This window comes from Chrysemys picta, chromosome 16 (assembly GCF_011386835.1).
Source record: "Chrysemys picta bellii isolate R12L10 chromosome 16, ASM1138683v2, whole genome shotgun sequence".
Classification (NCBI taxonomy): domain Eukaryota; kingdom Metazoa; phylum Chordata; order Testudines; family Emydidae; genus Chrysemys; species Chrysemys picta.
In genome coordinates this window covers 30,048,056-30,068,259 of record NC_088806.1, presented here as the reverse complement: position 1 = coordinate 30,068,259, position 20,204 = coordinate 30,048,056, and the positions used below count along the sequence as shown (strand labels likewise).

Sequence of the window (20,204 nt, the reverse complement as noted above, 5' to 3'; positions counted from 1 at the left end):
GGGATCTTACCTAATCAGTCCTGTGCAGCTGAAGGGGGTCTTGTGCAGTGGTAGCATCTCAGTCTCTCCTGTTCTCTGCCTGTAGCACACAGCGATTTAGCATCCTGAAAAATGAAATGCTTTGGTCTTACTAAAGTCACTGGGCATCACAAAGGGGTATCTGGGTGGAACTGAATGACCTGTGCTATAGGTCAGGTGGTCAGACTAGATGACCTGGCCTTAAACTCTATGAAACTGGGTAGGGAGAAAGGATATCTGGGTTATGAAGCCTAATGGTTGTGAGCCTTTGATGAAAGGGATGCATAATAGTATAACTATGCTAAACTAAACAGGAAACAATTCCTGGCAACGATGCCAGTCAGGCAAGGGGCAGCCTCCTGCTGGAAGTCAAGGAGGCCCCATCCCTAGAGATATTTCCTGAGAAGGCTGTATTTAATGCACAGAGAAGCTGGGAGGAAGAACCCCAGCACTTCTGTAAGGGTTTTGGATTGGGAAACTCATGGTCCTTTTCCAACCCTAAAACAAACCGGGCTGTTTGAAGCCTGGTTCGGGGGACCCTGTCTCCCAGCTTCATGTAGGACTCTCACGCAAACTCAAGCCAAGTGATTTATTTAATCAACTGTAAGATACTTTGTAGTCAGAAAATGCCCCTTTCCTCTGCCCCACTTCTCCCACTTCCCCATCCCTGATAGTCTAGAGCTCTGAGCAACAGCTCATCATACCCAACCCCAGCTACAATGCAACCCTGAAACCAATTTGGGATCTTGAGCCAGCTGGATTCTTGTAAATATTCCATCCCCCTCCCCACTTCTGTTATTTATTTATTTGTATTCTTAAGAACATAATATAAATAAAGCACCATTATAAAAATGGCAGGGAAAGTTCAAACCTATTCATTATCCATTTTGCACAGATTAAAATTTCCATCAGAGCTGCTTGGTTTTGACTTGAGTTGCTTTCCTTTTAATGAGCTTGATATAGAAGGCAAAAGATGCTAATTCATCCTTACATCTCTATCATATCCTGGCTTTTGCTATATAAAGCATCAAGGTCGCATTCTGGGGAAATGTCTTTTTACCAAAGGTGCCATAATAATAATGAAGAAGCAATTTGTTTCAGCAAACTGCCTACAGTAATGAAGCTTAATTATAACCGTGTTATTAATACTTCTGCTTAAGGTAATTCACTTCTGAGCGGGGCGCAGAACAGTAAACTATAATTTAAACACGAATAGAGACCTAATTTAAATCATCAGATCTGCTATGGAAAAAGGCAAACAGAATGACTGTGATCACATGCAATTCAGCTTTCCCTCTGCTCAGCTTCCTGTGAGTTGTCTGGAATTGGAAACGATGCTGTGAAATGTCTTAGCTGTGTTACAGTTAATATGCGCCTTTCTGATGGGTTGGAAGAAATAGAATAAAAGCTGCCCCTCCTGTATGTGTGCACAGATTAGTGTGTCAGCAAATATACACACCACATGCAGACTGAAATCCTGGCCCATTGACATCAATAGGAGTTTTGTCATTGACCTCAATGGAGCCAAAATTTCACCCTTTATTTTTATTATGTGTGTGTGTGTGTGTGTTGTGGTAATAGTACCCAGGCCCCTAAGCCCTGGACCAGCACCCCATGGTGCTAGGTGTAGGTACTATACAAAACAGAACAAAGACCGTCCCTGTCCCAAAGAGCTCACAAACTGTCCCAAACTTCCTGCAGATAAGGCTTTGTAGCAATTATTCGGCTTCCTCTTGCACCATTCCTGGACTTCCTGCTATCCAAGGTCCTGAAACACATCCCAGGAAGAGGCTTTGGCACTAGCTTTCACAAAGAAGGTGCACTACTATTACTAGGCCAGTAATTACTATAATTTTTCTTCACCACTGTTTTTAAGGTGTGCGCTTAGTGATTGGGGACCGGGGTTGTGGGCACGATCTTTTGCCTCCTGTGCATTTGCTTCCTCAGTGCAGTCACTGGAGGTTTTAGGAAGGTCTCTGCAAAGTCAGAGGTTTTCTCTAACCCAGGTAAAACTTTTAAACTCTAAAGAGATTTTTTTTTTCCTTAAACGACTTGGAGATTTTGGGTAAACTAAAAAGTCAATCAATGAGTCAGTCGGTGGCTCTAAATAGCTCAGAATGCTCCAATACACCAGGGCTTTCACAGACACTTGGCTTCCTGACTCCTTAGAAACTCCATTTCTCAACTATTTCTCCTCTCCAACTGGCTTATACCACCTCTGGATCACTATCCTCCAAGCTCTAAAGCAGTCTCTCTACTTCATTTCCCTTTCTCTACTCCAGCCTCACCTCCCCGCCACACACGTACAACTCTTTGCGGAAGGCGTCTCCTCTCTAGAATGCTGTCTTTCCTCCAGTCCTCCACTTCTGAGCTCCCTCCTCCCTGTCTAGGCTTCCAGCTTAGAACCTCAAGCCCTGAAACCATCTTTTTCCTTCCCCCCACTCCTGGCTATTTTGCTTTCTTTCCTGTACTTTCAGCATCTCCAATCACAAGCCACACCCACGCCCTCTTCCAGACACTTCTCCCTCTCAGCACTCATGGTTATATGAGCTCCGTGAAGCCAAATGACATGAAATGATATTTCTACTTTGCTGGTAATGACATTTCCTTGTAAACCCTGCTTGAGTAGGAAATAGAGAGAGAAACCGAAACACACACACTCCTTTCCCATTCCTCTTTAGGGCTTGCTGTCAAATCTGTATTTCCAAATTCTAGCATGCAAAATTCATTCATCCGTACAGGGTTCAGGCAGCTCAATTTGCTTGGTGATTATGCCTAAATTCACCCTTGGCATGGCCAGGTATGGCTCTGCTAGAAACTGAGAGAAGGGGACATGTAGAGGAGGAGTAAATATATGGAGTGTTTCTTCTGGGGAAGGGGGGAAAAAAACCTCCATCATAGTTCCACTTGAGTGCAACCTCCTGCAGGCTGTTTCATCTCCTATTATCTAAGCTCCAACGGGGTGTCCAATTTCAGGAACAATAACTATAAAGTCATTTACAGTCCCCTGCTGAGACACAGCATTACGATAGCCTGGGTAAAGCAGCAAACAGACTGGATGGCCCCTTCTGCAGAGCTGGTCCTGAACAGAGTCCCTAAACAGGGCAGGTGCAGCAAACCCTCTCCCAGCCAGTGAAGGGAGAAGGAGCAGCCTCACATTAGCTCTTTTCAGCAAGTGCTAGGAGAGTACAAATGGGGGAGGCACTAACTCTCCACACCTGTACCACTATCAAGACAGGTCATTGGGGCAGGGGCATCAGTTTGAACAGAGCTGAAATGCAGCTGCCACAGACGAGATACAGGCCTTGCCTACCCTACATCTTCCTTCCAATTTCCTATCGTCCTGCTAGTATCAGTGCCCCTTACTATGGTGGTAATTCTGGTAATGTGGGCTCTTTGTACTAGGAACTGGAAGAAGAGAGAAGTTCAGGCAACCTCAGATAACCCTGCACATTTTGCACCAGAAGTGTTTAGCTTGTTTCTTCACTACTCATTCAATCCTCAGCTTGCTCATTTTCAGAGGGGTCCAATGCTAAACATCCTCCACCTACCTTCCTTGTTACTGTCTCCTGGAGCCCCAGCTGAAACCACCCTGGACGGTAGCATGCATTGCTCAAATCTTCACCAATTCCCATAGCTGCGCCGTCAGAGCTACAGAGTTAATCCATGCTAAGAGACTGGGTCTCAGCAGGACCAAGTCAACGGAAAAGCTCCTGGAGCTGTGTAAATTGGCCCAGCGGGACTGACTTCATTAGCTAGAGATTACTTTAAGAAAAGAGAAGCGGGGTGGGGGGCAAGAGAGCACGTGTAAAGATTTTCTGGGCACGTGTGTCACCTTGTCAAACATCGGTGATTCCCCAAGCTCCCATCGCACTCACATGTATGGTTACAAATATAAGCAGCTCACCAGCTGGCTGGGAGAGAGCAGATTAGCACTCGAGGGCAGTGGACTGCCCCCATTTTGCTCAGCACAACCTTCTCAGCATGGCAATGAGTCTCTCCCGCCCTGAATGGGGAAAGATTTGAGAAAGCGCTGTTAGAGCCTAACGCAAAGTCCTCTGAAGAGAACGGGAAGCCTCCCATTGGCTCCGATGCATTTTGGATTAACCCCTTATTGGGCAATCGCTATGGTTCCTAGCTGCCCACTGCCAGTAATGGCCATTCTGCTGAAAATGGGGATTGGCTTTCAGACCAGTGAGATGAGACTGTACGACCCCCCCCCCCCCCGAGAAAGCTGTGCCCTTAATGGCAGTCCAAGCAGAAGGGTGAAGATCTTATAGGTCTTGGGTAGCGAGTCCTCCCTTGTCACTAAAGGTGATCTCACAAGGTCAGGAATGGGGCTGATTAGGAGGGAGGGGGATGTTTTCTCTGCCATTCCCTATGCTGAGCCTGCTCTGTAGCTAAATACGAGTCCAGTTTCCAAAGATGTCAGTCTAATACTTCTCACAGAAAAACATCCAATAAAAGGGTCATTCCTGGGTAAGCTCTAAAGGCGTTTGCATGTGAAATGTGCCAGGTTCGTAGCTAGGAGTTCCCCTTCTCAGGGAGATGGAAGCCTGCACCTTCAAGAGACACCAATTGCTGCAGATGTATTCAGTGATTGGTAGTTGAAGAGGAATGCTGCTTACTGCGGGGGGTTTCAGAGCACGATGGTGGCATCCAGGAACTTTCTTTTCACATAATGTGTTTCTGTGCGTTAAGGATCTGATCCTGCATAGCGTTAGTCTGGAGGGCTGAGCATAAAAGCTTAACACAAACAGAGATGAGCAGGAAAAGGAGCACAGGGCAGCCTGATTTAATGCTAGTCCAGATTCAGACCTACTAGATAAGGCTAATGATGTCTGTAGGCCTAGTCCAGATTGAAACTGGTGCATGCAAGATCAGACTAACCCTTCCTGAGACCGCAGCATTCAGTGCAGTCATGCCTAGCACTTACCCTGATTTCACCCGTGTGTAGCCTTCACTCACCGTTGCACTGAAGTGCAACAAGCTGGAACTCCCTACTGTGCACCTGCAAGGGATTGCAGGGCCAAGGCTTAAAGAAGCTACTTTCCACAGACGCCTCTTTCAGGCCCTGCCATGTCATCAGAGTTGAAATGAATATCTGAAAAAAGTGAATAAACCTGTTAAATGGGGCTAGAAAAGCCTCTTTCTGAACCTGAAGCAATACTACTATTCCTAGGTCTGTTAAAAGGTAAATTGAATTAATCGTAGAGGCTCTATATCAATTTGTATGAATGGTCTACGTGATTCAACACTGGGAGAGGGGAGTAAAGGGATGAACCTATTATGGTAATTACGTTATTGCACATCAAAGTAAATGTGCGAAGGAGACTTCTGCTGGGCTGTCGTTTTATTCAGGTTTAGCAAAGAAATAAAAAGTCTGGGGAACTAAGTGTTCATTCCAGGCTGCTGCAGAACTCCAGTTCAGATTTCTTCCTTCCATTGGCTTTACCTAGAATCCATTCCAGATGGGCTGAGAAATCCAGTTCAGATTCCACTGGCCCCCTTGGAAATGCCTGAGGGTCCATTCCAGGTGGACAGAGAAATCTAATTTCAGTTCTTCTCCCAGGACCTGATCTGAGAGCCATTCCAGCTAGGCTCAGAAATCCAGAGCTGGACTCAGCAATGGGAGTAACATGGACCTTTGTTCTTTAGAGGACTCACTTGATTTCCAAGGGGATTGGTGGGTCCAAAGGAAAACTGCATCACCTAACCAGGTGTGTTTAATTTGGAGCCAATTTAAAACAGGCAGGAGGGGGAGGAAAAAGTAAAGACAGAGGAGACTTTAAAAAGAGCAGAACTTTTAATTGGGTTTTCTCCGTTAGTTAATCAGGAAGTATCTCAGTGACAATTAGGTCAAAGTCTCTGGCATATTTGCAAGGCTGCCATCTATCATTAGCCCAACCCGTGCTTGCAGAGTGGTATTTTTCAGCTTCCAACAGGCAAGAAAGCCCTTCTCAGAAATTAAGGTGAAGCCCATATTACAGACCAAGGAGGTCAGACAGTCGGCAGTGATTGATGGCCTGGAGCTGGAAAGAACAGCTGTTGGTTAGGTCCAGCTATGTTATAAACATATTTGCAGGTTAGCAGCAGCTGCCGATTCTTGAATAAGTGGATGCAAGGGCTTGTCTAGACATGGTGCATTTGCATTGGTGTGTCCACATGAATGTCACTACACCTGTGCAAACTTCGCATGTAGACATGCGGCACCAGGGCAAAATGGGTTTGAAGTGGTGCAACTCACCCTAATGTACAGGAGTAAGTCACACCCATCCAAGTGCCATCTAACACTGTGCACCATATCTACAGTGGGAGTTTGCATTGCTGTAGTTAACTCAGTGCAAAAAAAACCCCAGTATAGACAGGGCTTGAGTTTCTGCTAGGGTCTTGGGAGCCGGAGTTGTGCATGGTTTGTGTATGTTCATCTACCCAGAGAGCAAGAAAGCAACCCAGACCTCTTGCACAGCTCTGTCAAATGCTAGATACAGAGCAACTGGGCCCCACAGCTCTGGAGAGGGGAGAAGCGATGGGCATTGACCGTTCGCTGTACAAGCAGTCATAGGAGGCAAAGGATGCGGCTGCCCCCACAGTAAGCTCCATGTGCAAAGAAACAATATTTGTTTCTCAAAGCTAGGCAGCCTGTGTCTCCACAGGCTGCTTTAACCTCATTGTAGCAGTGAGAAAATGTTATTTTCCCTGAGTCAGTGTGTGCACATGCCAGTCCAAATGAATATTATTCACACAGCTCTGTCCAAACATGTTTAAATCCTTTAAACCTGGTTAGGCGCCCAACACTTTCTTTCTCTCGTCGAGAGAAAATAAATAGGGACACTCCGCTGGGACTGCTACAGTCAGTCTAGCACAAGGGTGAAGCTCAGTACAGATAATGTGGGTAATGCTGCTTGAGTGGGGGAGAGATGAGGGAAGGAGAGGGAAGGAGGTAGAGAAGCTATCTAAGCTTGGCCAAGAATTTGCAGCCATTCTTCCTGGCTATGGCACCTTGGTGTATTTATCCCTCTAGCTCAGATTATTGCAAGATGTGAGTGACAATCAAAGACCACCCAGAAACTGGTAGACGCAGATTGCAGCTCCCCACATAATTAATGGGGCATCTCTCAGAGCCCTTGTAAGCTTTGTGTGTCACTAGCTCCTAGGTCATGTCTGGGATCTGTAAGGGCCTGCGGGGTGCTACTCATTTCAGAATACACCTCTCCTTACATTCTAGCCTGGCAGATGAGCGCCAATGAGCAATTTGAGTTGACTGTCCCTAGTTTTGTGTGTCTGGGGCTGGGGGAAGAGACTGTTTTCAGCATTTTTGATGCAGTATTTTTCCAATTGCAAAATGCCAATTAGTCAAAACCAAAACTATTTGTGAGAAAGGGTCAGTTCTGGTGAATTTCTCCATTCTCCTGCATTGGCAGGGCATCAGTGGAACACCCAGGAAGACACACACACACAAAAAGTGTGTGGCTAAGGCACTGGCATAGGAGGTGCAGGTTCAAATCCCACTATTGCCATGGACTTCTCCCATGACTGTTAGCACCTCACTTAACCTTGGGGTGCTTCAGTTCCCCATTTGTAAAAGGGGATTGCTAATCAGATCCCCTTCACAGGGCTAGGGGGAGGATGAACCCATTCATAATTGTGAAGTGCTTAAATACTACAGCGAAGGGGCCACATAAGTGCCAAGGTTGTAGGCATGTGGGGCATTCAAGCACACTATACAATTCCTGCCCCAAAGTTGGATCAGGGTGGGAAGTAGACAGGGTGAATGCAAAGCACCATGGGGAGAGTAAAGAAGATGGTGTGGGGAGTGTCTCAACCCCACATCATTTTTAGCATGCAGTGGGCATCTCAGCATAGGAACAGGCATAGCAAGGCAAGGTTGCTGCACCAGAGGGTTTTTCAGGCTGAAGGATTCCCAAGCAATAGGGTGGAAACAATACTAAACTGAACGGGCCCAGTAAGAAAGAGGTTCTGATCAAAGGACGGTTAATTGGGGCTCTTATTCACAATCTGTTTTCAGCCTGTCTAAGTCGTAGGAGAATGGCAAAGAGAGGGGAAAGGGCATCGGCACCCGTGGAAGCTGAATGAGACTCTGCAGTTAAACACTCAGGATAGAGCAATTACTGGAACTTTTTGAGCCAATTCCCATTAGGAAAGTGCCAAGCTGCCTTTGTCCTATGGAGATGAGGGAAAGGTCAGTGTTATATGCAGAAAAAACATTGGCGGAAAGAGACCGCTCAAGGGAGCGGAGGGAAAGGAAAAGGTCTCTTCAAAGGTGAAAAATGAAAGCGCGAGAATGACATTTGGAGATGAAGCTGAACCAGAAGGGAGGAAAAAATAATCAAAATAAAATTACACGCGAAGCAGACTTTCCTTTAGGACGGCATCCGTGAGGGAGGCTTTGAGTGGAATGGCATGGACCTCAGGCTGTGAGTGTCAGCACTTTGCTTGCTCCATTACACAAGGTCCTTCCTTCTAACACAAACTCAGCGCAGGTTTGCAGAGAGGCCGGCACAGCCCATAGCTCTTGCCTTTTAATTAGCTCTAGTGGAGGCTATTCACTAGTAAAGATATTGAACTGCTGGGCATTCTGGGTATGTCCCTTCTCTGGGTTAAGTGGTAATTAGTCCTAATTAGGACCGAATAAATATTTCAGATCATTGGGACTACCACAGGTGACCATTGGAGACCCAGAAGTCTTGGAGCACCTCTCCTAGCTGGCTGTAAATCTTGGACGAGGTTGCCACTGTGCCATACTCCAGCTGCTGGAGAGAGGCAGGCAGCGGCTTCAGCTTCCACAACACATTACAAGAAAAATCAAATTAAAATTCATACTCAATGTGCACCACAGTCCGGTATTTACACCTGCAAAGAACTGCGTCCCTAGGAAGGTACACGGGCTAGTGTAACGCCAACTGACTCCGCTCATCGGTGGGAGGGATTGAACCGGGAACCTCTTGAGTTTAGCTCATGAGCCTCTAGTGCAGGAGCTAAAAGCCAACAGGCTGTCAGCCAAGACTGCAGATCAGACTCCTTTTCCTCTCTAAGTGGTCTTGGTTCCACTAGATGGGACAGAACACCACACCGGAGGTGGTGTGGGGGTTACACTAGCATGGTCCATGCAGCATTCAGTCCGAGGAGAAAAGTATCTTGAATTATATGGGGAGGAAAAGGCTGTAGAAACCTGCTGAAGCAGATAAGTCTCCCCAAAATGCAACTCCTTGAATAGAATCTCAGGGTTGGAAGGGACCTCAGGAGGTCATCTAGTCCAACCCCCTGCTCAAAGCAGGACTAATGCCCAACTAAATCATCCCCGTTTCTTTAAAGGGTTCTGCTACCTTCAACAACCTGATCAAAGTCCAATGATTATATTGCATGCTACATGTGAGTGGATGGATATTTGCCTCAAGAGAGGTACAAAAATCAGGGAAATTTTAGCCTCCATGTCAGGAACACAGTTAAAGCCAAATTCATTTCTATTGCATTCCACTGAAGTGAAGGGCATTACATGAGGCATCAGTTTGGTCCATATGCTTCTATCTAAAGCTGGCAAAGTGCAGAGAGCTGCGAGTGGAGAATACTCATGCAAATGCTGACAGTGAATCCTACTTCTGACTTGCGGAATAATTTTCTGACAGCCATCCCAGCTATTCCACATCCCTGCTATTCCAGTCCTGCAATCTGACACAGCTCTGCAAATGTGCCTCAAATTTAACCCACAGCAAGTCCTCCTTTTTTCAGTGTGTTGCCTCACACAACTCTGCCCATGGACTGGGAGCTTAACCTGCAAATGCCTTGGCTTGTCTCCTCCTGGGATCCTCTCAGAGCTTGACTGTAGTCATGGTGTAATACAGACTCCTGAACTCCTGCGCTCCAATGCACGATCTCCCACTGACCTGATGGGTGACCTTGGAAAAGTCTCCTCCTGTCTCTGTGCCTCAGTTTCCTCCTTAGTGAAATGAGGAAAATAGTTATCCAACTCACAGGGATGCTGGGAAGCTGAATGAATTAACATTCATGAAGTGTTCTATAAAATTCTCAAACTTACTGCTATCATGTTCCCATGTCACTCAGATCTTTTCTTTCAGCTTCTTAACTGCAGGCCTGATGCAATGTGTCCTGTAAGGAAAGATGAAAGGCAACTGCAGCTTTGTCTTTCATTACCTTGCTACTCTAATAAACAGCAGTGGGTATTCATTATTATTTAAACATCCCGTGCTTACGAAGTCTTATTTAGCTGGCATTTTCCCACAGCACATGTTGGAATTTACAGTAGGTGCATTCATTCTACAACAAACATTTGATTTCCTTCACCCACAGATGCAGAGCTAATGAGGAGAGGTTTTCCCTTGTCATCTTGTGGGGGGTCAGGCACACAATTAGCATTTTGCAGAGATCTAAGAACAGAAATGGTACAGCTTATCCTGCAGTAAGGTATGGAATACAAGCTCTGTACAGTAGGAGGGAATGGAACCCCTCAGGCGCTAGGTAGTACATACCATACATGGGGTGCAAAGACCTGTACAGCAGACTGAATTTTACTGCTTCCTTATTCATCAAAGCCACAATCTGACGTGCAGCGAAGGCTAACTGGCCTCTCTGAAACTAAGACATGTATGGACTATAAAGGAGAAAAGGAGAAGGAGGGCGTTCTTAATCAGAGCTAGCTTCCTCAGCATAGTTCTGCTTTGATGCAGCAGCTGCTCCTCTTTCTCATGTCCTCAGGTGGGTTAGCGGAGGTGGCTTTCCCAGGCTCAAACAGTGAGTGGGTGGCAGAGTCCTGGTTTTAGAAGCCAGATTTAACATCTCCGGGGGGGGGGGGGAGGGGGGAGAAAAGAAAGAGAGCACGATCTCTCCACGACAAAGCTTTGTATCCAAATCCAAACGCACCCCAACCGTGTTTGGCCTTGCCAAGCATTTAGCAATGCTCAGACCCGGTGTTCTGGTTCAGACCCCCTCTGCATTGCAGTAGAATCAGTCCTCAGAACATCAGACCATTTCTCCTGCTTTTCGGCTTACAGCTGCTCTCTACTATACCAGGACGCACAGGTCGCAGCTGGGGCTAGCATAGGCTGCAATCACTAAGCCTGCAAGTTCCCTGACTTGTTGACAGCACCCTCTTACACCCCATTGTCTCTCCTAGAGAGTGCCATCCCAGATGGGCTCCCCTCTTTAACTAGCTCATGCTGGTTTGTGCTCCATTGGAAAACAAGGGGTGGAGGCAAATCATCATCTAGTTGCCAAGTGGAAACTAGAGGAAAAAATATTTTCAGGCTTCTGCAAAAAGACCAGCTCTGATGGAGAACACAAGGGGGCTTGGATGGGGCCTGGGATACGGGACCTGACCTGAGCCCCTAGAAGGGAGTGGAAAGACTCCCCATCCCCTGCAGGTGGAGAAGAGTGGGCACGCAGGACCCAGGAGTGGGTGGAACCGTGGCTCCTCTCCAACACACCAGGGCGCTGGCGCACAGGGGATGTATTCTGTGCCAAGCGTAGGAAGGACACAGGGCACATCACTCTTGAAGCAGGAGATTTGCTCCCTGCTCTGCTCCTGGGGCAGCAGAGCAACTCACTGCCCCATAGATTGGGCTCATGGCAAAGCCAGTTAACTCATAACAAAGGTTTACATTCAACTGCCCTTAATCACATGGCAGTGCACACTACTCTGCAATTAGTCCCACGGGTTTCCACAGGAGGGTTCACTGAGCAAGATGCTGCTTGGCGTGAGGAAGGGCATCAGAGTCTGTCCCAAAGTATTTGTGCAGTGCCTGATGCAAGCTTTCCCGGCATGGCTTTGATATTCCAGAATCAATTACATTACTTCCTTCAGAACTCCCTTCTATGCCAGCTACGCCAGCTCTGTGGGATAAAGAGCATTGCAACCTCCAGTCACTGTGGCAGCTCGAGCAATTTCTCCTTTTACACATACACACAATCTAACAATTGTGGAATGGGACCCTGCAGGCAAGGAATATCAAGCAAAGCAGCTTTTGTGATTCTGCCTGCAGAGCAGAGCGAGCCCTGCTTCACAGTTCAAGATATTATCGGCAGGCTGCTCGGTGTAACTTTATTTAGATCTTTCTGTATTAATTGTATGGAGAAGGGCTCAAAAGTTGAGAATGAGGTGGGAATCTTTGATGTAGGAGGCTGTTGTCTCTGAATAAAGCTTTATATTATGCAAAACAAAGGGCATTAGTTAGAGTTCTTCAATTAATCAGCACAGTGGTCTATCATCTTGGGTCCCCCCCACCTGCTTTGTTTAACGGGAGGTAGCAGCACTTGAGAAATGAACCTTTTACTAGTGGGCTCATTTCAAAAGAGGGGTCATGCAAGGAAGAGATGAAACTGCAGCATTGCTCCAGTCACAGACCAGCTGTGGAATTTCACAGGCCAATTATGGGGGAACCTGGCAGGAGGGGTGAGTGAAGCCTGCAGTTTTGGTCAGTTAACCATTCTACACCATTATGGCCAATGAGTGAAATATACAGTTCATGGTGCACTGTAAGAGTGGGGAAGTTGTGCTGAAACTTAGAGAGAAAAATTATCCCAAGTGCTCAATAAAGTTTACTAACTTAGACCATCCATTGGTTTTATGCAGACAGTATATTGTGTGTGGGGGGGGGGGGGGAAGAAGAGGAGGGGAAGAGTAGGTACACTTGAAGGAAGACCGGTCTTCTGGCCCAACAGCTGGGGCATGCCAGATAGCTGAGACTTCACCTTATACAAGATACTACATGCTCCTGGTTGCTTCTAGCCATGGTGCTTCCCAGTCATCTCTGCAGGGTGCTGTTTGGCAAGGCTCACTGCCCATTTCATTGCATCCTTACCTGGAGGGCAGGAGCACACAGCAGCAAGTTTGACCTGTTGCTGGCATTACAGAGCCACCTGGGGGGGACCTTGGGCAAGTATCTTGGAGTAAGACAAGGCTGAGGTGGAGTGCAAGTTCTTTGGGGCGGGGACTAGCTCTCACTAGGTGTGTGTCCAGCCCTTAGTGCAATGGGGCTCAGTTGGGGCACCAAGCGTTACTGTAATATTGGAATAGTAGTTATATTAACCCCTTCCCTGCTGGCATCTCATGGCTCACCTAATATGTTCCTATGTGTTTTCTGGTTCAAAGGAGCATGGCTGTAGTTCCTGCTGGGTCTGATTTCTCTCTCTCCTATCCCCATTGAATCGAGCTGCCTTGCTGGTCATGGACTGGAGAAGTAGGCTGCAAACCCGGCCACTGGGAATGTAACAGCTGTGTGCTGTAGTATCTGACGTTTTTCCTTCTGGCTTCACTTACTGCAGCTGCCTCTACCAGACAAATTATTCCCCCGCACCCCCCCAGATCCTGAAGCCTCCTAAGTGGTCCCCGTGACACCTTGTGAGGTCACTGCTCTCACAAGGGGTCCCTCATCCCAGCCTAGACAGCACTGCTACTGAAAGTAATGGAAAAATCTACACCCCCTTCCCCTCAAAAAAAGAAAAATCAATAGAAGGACCCAGGAGGTCACCTAATTGGATACTACTTGCTGAAAGGCAATTACAATACGAAACCCAACCACAACGCTTCAGATGCTCTGAAATCATAAATCATATTCCGAGCCCGGCTCAGCTTTCTCTCCATCTGAAAGCTTCATTGATTTGATGCTTCAGGTCTCCTCTGCATGAAAGAGCAGCCAGCCAACAAGGAAGTGCCTGATGATCATGTCAAGGAGATCTAGATCGCAGATGGGCTGTCTGTGCCCTCCCCAGTTCACTGGGGATCAGGGGGCTGCACATGCACAAATCTCATGAGGAGCTCTCTGGGGACTCTTCTCCCTGCTGGTTTTGTGAAAAGTCAACACAAACAATTCCTGGGTTTGATTCCCCATTGCCCTGCACCTTGTCGTCATGACCCTGTGCAATGTGGGTGTTAAAGGCTACAATTCTACTTTGGTAGGATTGTGCCTGGATGTGCAGAGCAAAGGGGAATTCTCCCTTTCCTTCCCTCTTCCCCAAATCTGAGCCAAGCCTTTCTGGTTTTGCTTCCAGACAGGACTGGGAGAGCCAAATCCAATGGGAAAGTGGTTCTTGAGCTATTCCTCACCTTACCGAAAGCATAGCTCTATGGTTCCAGCTAGATATAGATGATCTGCCAGGGAAAGAATACACCATTGATAAGGGCTTCCTTTTATCTTTATTTTTGTCCACACAGCTAGCCCCAGTTTCTTCCACTCTTACATGGAGCCATACCTTCACTCTGCCAATAGCCCCAGTGAACTCAGTGGGTAGATCACTGAGGAAGGTAGACAGCAACATGAGTGAGGTGGTAGAATTTGACCCAGAGTGATTTAGAAAATGCTTTTCCCTTTTTCACCTCCTGCTTGTCTGACACTCTGCAAAATGCCTATTTACTACATCTCCAATTTCCAGAAATGTACCCAACTACAGCTCAGAGATGCCCATGCTAGTCTAAAGAAAATGTTCTGCCCACATAATGGGTAAATGTGCATAGCCACAAAAACTGCTGAGCAAACAGGGAGAATCAACCTCACCAGCTCCCGTCCCTGGCTTCAACAAGGGAAAACTAACTTGACATGAGTATATGCTTTGGAATACTCCTTTGGGTCACACGTCCAGGACTAGGGTAACCATTTTTCAACAAGCAGCAGACCACAGAAAAACATCCTATTCAAAGAAACTACCCAGCTGTGGTTATGTAATCCTCCTTTCAGCTGTATAGAAAGGAGAGAAGCCCAAACGACAAAGTTTGGATTTGAATCTGAACTATTTCAAGGTTTGAGTGTTTGGATCTGGGGGAGGGGGCATGTCTGGACCCATCTCTGTTACAAATACAGCTAGAAGAAAGTTCATTTTTGGAGGTATAGAAGGTTCCTGCAGCCTGCTCCATTGAGAATCAGTATTTTCAATAGTGTCCTCAGAAAAATGTAGGGAACCTACCCAAGAGCCTCTATGCTCCGCTTCTGTGCTCTATAAGTATACCCCGACGAATAGCTGTGAGACGAGCAGGGAATAGCCATCTCAGACCTGAAAGAAAAAAAAATAATCCAAGACAAATCCTAAAAACTCTTCTTTAATCTTTGTGCTTCCAGACCTAGTCTCCCTTTCATCTAGGACTTTGCAATTCTGTAGTTATTCCAGTTATAGAAACCACAAACGCTATGAGAAAGGGAGAGAGAAAGAAAAGATTAAATTAATGAGCAGGTAAGCAGGTTTATTATTTCATCTGATCCTTCCTTCTTGCTAATTTCTGTGAGCCAATTTGGGAGGTAGAGCCTATAACATTAACTCTGACACTATTGTATCCCTTTTCTTCCTTAAACCATTTATCTGAATGCTATTACGATCCAATTTGCATAGCTGCTTTAAGGTATTGTACAATGTGTGTGCGCTAAGCTGTAGTGCCTGACAAGAACATATTTGAGCACACACACACACACACACACCCCCACCAATGAAACAGGGACTTTCAACCTGCCTTTTATTAGTCCCAGGAAATACTTAACACTTGTATAGAATGCCAAAATCTGATGCTCTTACTCACACTGAATAGTACTTTACTCTGCAAATAGCCAACACATTGGAATAACTGTTCAGTAATTTGAGTAAGGAGTTTGCAATTTGGCCATAGTTAATTAAGCCTCATTACATCTGTCTAGCAAATTGATCCACTGAGGTGCTCTTGGAAGGAACTGAAATGACATCCTATGGCAAGGAGTTCCCCATGCTGAGGAAGGACTGTAGAGGAGTGCCACAAGGACCTAGCAACTCCCAATGGCCATTCCCAGTGGGAGCTCAGAGGATCAAGCCCTTATAGGGACATGGTGAGGCTTAATTAAGGATCAAGGGCAGATGTAGGTGTTTGTATTACAGATTCTGTCAGCAGGTGCAGGTTGCTTCTCTACAGGGACCTCCATGATGTGCCAAGGAGGAAGATGTGGACTTCTCCATGCTGGGCCTGTGGCATAAAACTCCCAGATGCCAGTGCGGATTTATGGAGAGTATCACTATCTGGTAAATAGCCAACTGTCCCACAAATTCCCAGCATAATATTCCTCGGCAAACTAACTGCATCCAAGATAACTTACAAGGAGATGGGGAAATGAACACCCTATTTACCCCTACCATGCCCTTGTTAACCAAACATCACACAACTCTGTGCTAAAGACGTGCTCCGTTTCTTTCTCTGCCCAGTAAAGCAGCACCCCGGACCTCATTTCTAACCAGCAGCCAACACCACCCCTGTCTGCAGGTCCCAAGACTTTGCACTGACGCCTCTGGAGCTCCCAACCAGTTTTCACCTTCATAAATATTTAAAGCTTCAGCCGTCTTATTCTGGGGATCTAATGGAAGTACGGCACCAAAAAAAAAAAATCAATTGTTCCTTTCTTCGCAAAAACTTCTGAGCTGCCTGCTTTAATCGGCCCAAGTGTGATGTTTTATCAATCAAGTCTTAAGAATCTGTTTCTTTCAGCAATCAAAACTTTGCTTCAGTCTTTTTGAAGAACTTGAAATGTCGTCCTTGAGCGGCAAAGGGCCCCGCACATTACATACACTTGGAAACATGAAAGCGGTGCATGTGCATGTTGCCGAGCACCGTCCCATGGGAGTGCCTGTGAAATGTATGTGTTTGCTGTCACACAAAGGGACGATTTCTTGAAGGAGTTCATTTGAGAAACAGGAGGAGTCGGGGGGGAGGGGTGAAGGAAAACATCAAGTCATTGTGTTTGTGGTTTGTCTCAAATTGGCTAGGACTGGGGCAGAATTCAGAGAGGACTTGATGGGGATGGGAAGTCTCCAGCAGCCACATATACTCCTCCTCACTCCCTACAAGCAGGCTATACTGCTGTAGCCACTGGATGTTTGTGCTATGCCAAGCTTGGCGCCTCATAAGTCTTCCCCACTGCTAGTCAGGAAGACAGGAAAGTGCTAGGACAGCCCCAAAGTATTCCTCATAACAAGTGAGATCAGGGGGTCATCTATTTCCCAGAAGGCAAGACATCCCGATGATGCAACCTCAAAGGTGTTAGGCCAGACGTAGAACTTAGTCTTAACATGCTTATACATGTGCCAAGACCTGTACCAGTCCTTGATCTTTCTGGGGAGCAACCAAAGCCACCACATGTCCTTTAATCCACTGCGCCAGGGCTCCTTAAAGTAGGCAAGGTTTATGGGCAGGATTGTAGTAGCCCAATTCTGCTTGGGGTTGTCACTGAGGGGTCCCTGCCATGCGTGGGGATTAAAGAAGCCACGGCCCCAGAGGCTAAAGGTGTTTCCTGGCAGGGAGTACCTGACTGGGATGGTGCAAGGTTGAGAGTGAACAAAACTCATCCATGGAGCTTGCTGTTGTCTTTGGAACTGTCATCTCATCCATATCCTCTTCCTTGTCTTCTGTAGTCCTTCGTCAAAATCATCTTCTATACATGGGCGTCTATTTCTTGCTTGGCCACCTGGGAGCGTGGGCTGCAGCAGTTGGCCCGACACAAGTACTTGTTGAAGGAACCAAGTCTGCACCTGAGCAGAAACAGATGGGGTGCTGATGCAGATTCCATGTATGCTCACACCTGCTAGCCTGTCTTCACTACCCATGATCATGGAGGACCCATGGCTCTCATGAGGAAGATTAGCTCCTTCTGTGCCCTGGGGGAGTCCACTTCTTGGCCAGAATCTATGGTCTCCAACCCTAGTTATTACTTTTAGCTTATTAAATGAATACAGAGGTCAAGTTTTCAGGCCAGATTCTCAGCTGAAATAGGTCTGTTGACTCAGATATGCCAAATTTTACCAGTTGATCTGGCTTCTAAACATGGGTTATCAGGCCTAGTTGGAAAAAAAAATGCAATGATTTTGTGGGGAATATTTTCCACCTTTTTTTTTGTATTTTTTTCCTTCAAAATTTTGAAACACTCTAGCATTTTCTGGCCAACTCCAGTTATTAGCAGCTTCCACCACCCAATCATCTGGCACGTGCCCTGCTCTGATATGCTATGACTAGCTAAGCAAATAGTCCTAGTCACAAATGTGACTTTGGGTCTCAGCTGTCTGGCAAGCTCCTATCAGAGGGGAGAAAATGCACACATTAAAACACAGGGATTTTCAACATGTCATATCCTGGGGCTAGCTCATCCCTCCACTGACTCCCCTGGGAGTTACGCAAAGGGTGAGCTTTGTTAGTCTGTGTCTGGCTCTTTTCTACATTCTGTCTGGGGGACTTCTCTGAAAGTAGAAAGTTCCTTCCTGCATTAAAGGGCCAGACCATCTTATGCCTTCTTTCCTTGATTCCCAGAGTGTACATGAAACAAGGCTGGGAATTAGATTTTCTACTGATCTGGAAGCAGGGCCGGCTCTAGGCACCAGCAAACCAAGCACGTGCTTGGGGCGGCACATTTTCAGGGGTGGCATTCCCACCATCCATCTTCCTTTCTGCACGGAGCTGCCTGCAGGTGCCGCAGGGGCGGCTGCCCCCCAGCACCGCAACCAGGGTTGGGCAAAGCGGCCCAAGCCTCCAGGGGTTGCGTCAGGGCAGCCAGAAGCAGCAGGGCCATAGAGGGCGGGATGCTGCCATGCGGGGCCTGCGGCCCACTCTCTGTAGCTCTGCTCCCTCTGGAGCTACCCTGCCCCAGCTCCTCAGCTCCCTGCCGGGGCAGTCCCCAGTCTCTGCCCTCCCGGGTCCCAGCAGGTCCTGGAGGCGGGAGCCCTGGCTGGAGGGACCCTGGGCTGAGGCGTGGCTGGGGAGCCCTGCTGCTTACCCTGACCCTGCCAGAGCTGGACAGGTGAGGGGGGAGTGGGCGGAGTCAGCACTGGTGGGGGGAGCCCAGGGCTGGGGTGACAGGGGGTGCAGGTGGGAGCAGGCACTGGTGGGGGGTTGAGAGCCCAGGGCTGGGGCAGCCAACATTTTTTTTGCTTGGGGCGGCAAAAAACCTGGAGCCGGCCCTGTCTGGAAGAGGTGTGTTTCAAACCCAACACCTGATGAAAGAGGATGCCAATTTATGGCACCATGCAATAAAATAATAAATAAGAGGCCTGGCTAAACTAGTTCCCTGCATGGCCCTGTGATTTACAATGAAGTACCCACAGACCAGATGGAGCTCAGGCCATGGTGTGCAACAGCCACTGGCTACTTGTCACTCTGTTGTTCACATTGTTCATCTCAGGAAGACGAGCACTGACCTAAGGAGTTCAAGGAGTGCTTTGCACTTCTCCATGGCTCATAATAAAAAGTGTTCCTGGAGGTGGGAAAGGAGGGCAGGGATTATAAATAAGAGAAATAGCGCTGGGAGAAGGCTAACTATTGACCACCACTTGAATGCAGCCTTGCTCTTGGCTTCCCCAGAGGGAAAGGTGAGAAGATGTGGAGGGAGGGAGGGTGTAAATATACCCAACAGAGCATTGTCACAGTCTGGATTTCATTAATCTAGCAGATGAGTAGCCAAATGTGAAGCTAGGTTGACTGGCCTCAATGTAAACGATTTCTGTTTTGGGCTGGGCTTTTGCCAGATGGTAGCAAAAGCACAAAGAAAACCCACCCCTGTACAGGGATGAGTGGGGGGGAGAGAACCAATCATCATAACTTACAAAGGTTATTTTGCCTGCTGCTGCAGCCTATAATTTCCAATGGCCCATTCAGAAAAGCAATAGGAGTGATAGATTCTCAAACCATAAGCTCTGTCTTACTTGCTGATAAAGCTTTAAGTTAATGGTTATGGACTGGAAATAGGAAACGCTCTAGTGCAATACGCTCCATGCTCATAGCTTATTTTTAAAAGCCTTGTTTTAGAGCAAGGGTCTAACTTAACTCCCCCAAACACACCCCTAGCTATGAGCCCGCTCCATGGCCCATTGAAGTCAATGGAAATATTCGACCAGCCCCTAATGGATCAACTCATGTCTTCCTGCTGGCAAGTTAAAAGTGGCTTCAATGCACTTGGCTGGCTGGGGCTTAGCCCCTTGGATTGTGCCTCACTCAGCCATGCCTTCAGCTGTCCCTGGTGGCTGTCTGCACCTGCCTCACTGCAAGGGCTGCCCCGAGTAATAACATGGGGCTCAGTGGCGGGCTGCACAAAAGGGAGACCAGCTCTGGCACCAATAATCCCCATGGGCTGCACAAAGCAGAGGGCAGCCACAGGGCACCTGTCTCCCCTCTCCATAGCTCGTTAGCTCCCTCTTCGATCCCTTCCTAGGGCTGGGTTGGT

The 20,204-nt window shown here is 47.3% G+C and overlaps 2 long non-coding RNA genes across 2 annotated transcripts in view; both read right to left on the bottom strand.

Annotated features, from left to right (window-relative positions):
- LOC101932444 (uncharacterized) overlaps positions 1–106 on the bottom strand; it is a 51,332-nt gene extending 51,226 nt beyond the window's left edge. The window contains exon 1 of the long non-coding RNA XR_010592994.1: positions 11–106. This is a non-coding gene — a long non-coding RNA (uncharacterized LOC101932444). The remainder of the gene's footprint in view (positions 1–10) is intronic.
- Positions 107–5,191: 5,085 nt separating this feature from the next.
- The window catches only part of LOC122173890 (uncharacterized), a 31,894-nt gene continuing 16,881 nt past the window's right edge, over positions 5,192–20,204 (bottom strand). The window contains exons 2-4 of the long non-coding RNA XR_006174890.2: positions 14,953–15,039; positions 10,076–10,146; positions 5,192–9,976 (exon numbers count right to left, since the gene is read on the bottom strand). This is a non-coding gene — a long non-coding RNA (uncharacterized LOC122173890). The remainder of the gene's footprint in view (positions 9,977–10,075; positions 10,147–14,952; positions 15,040–20,204) is intronic.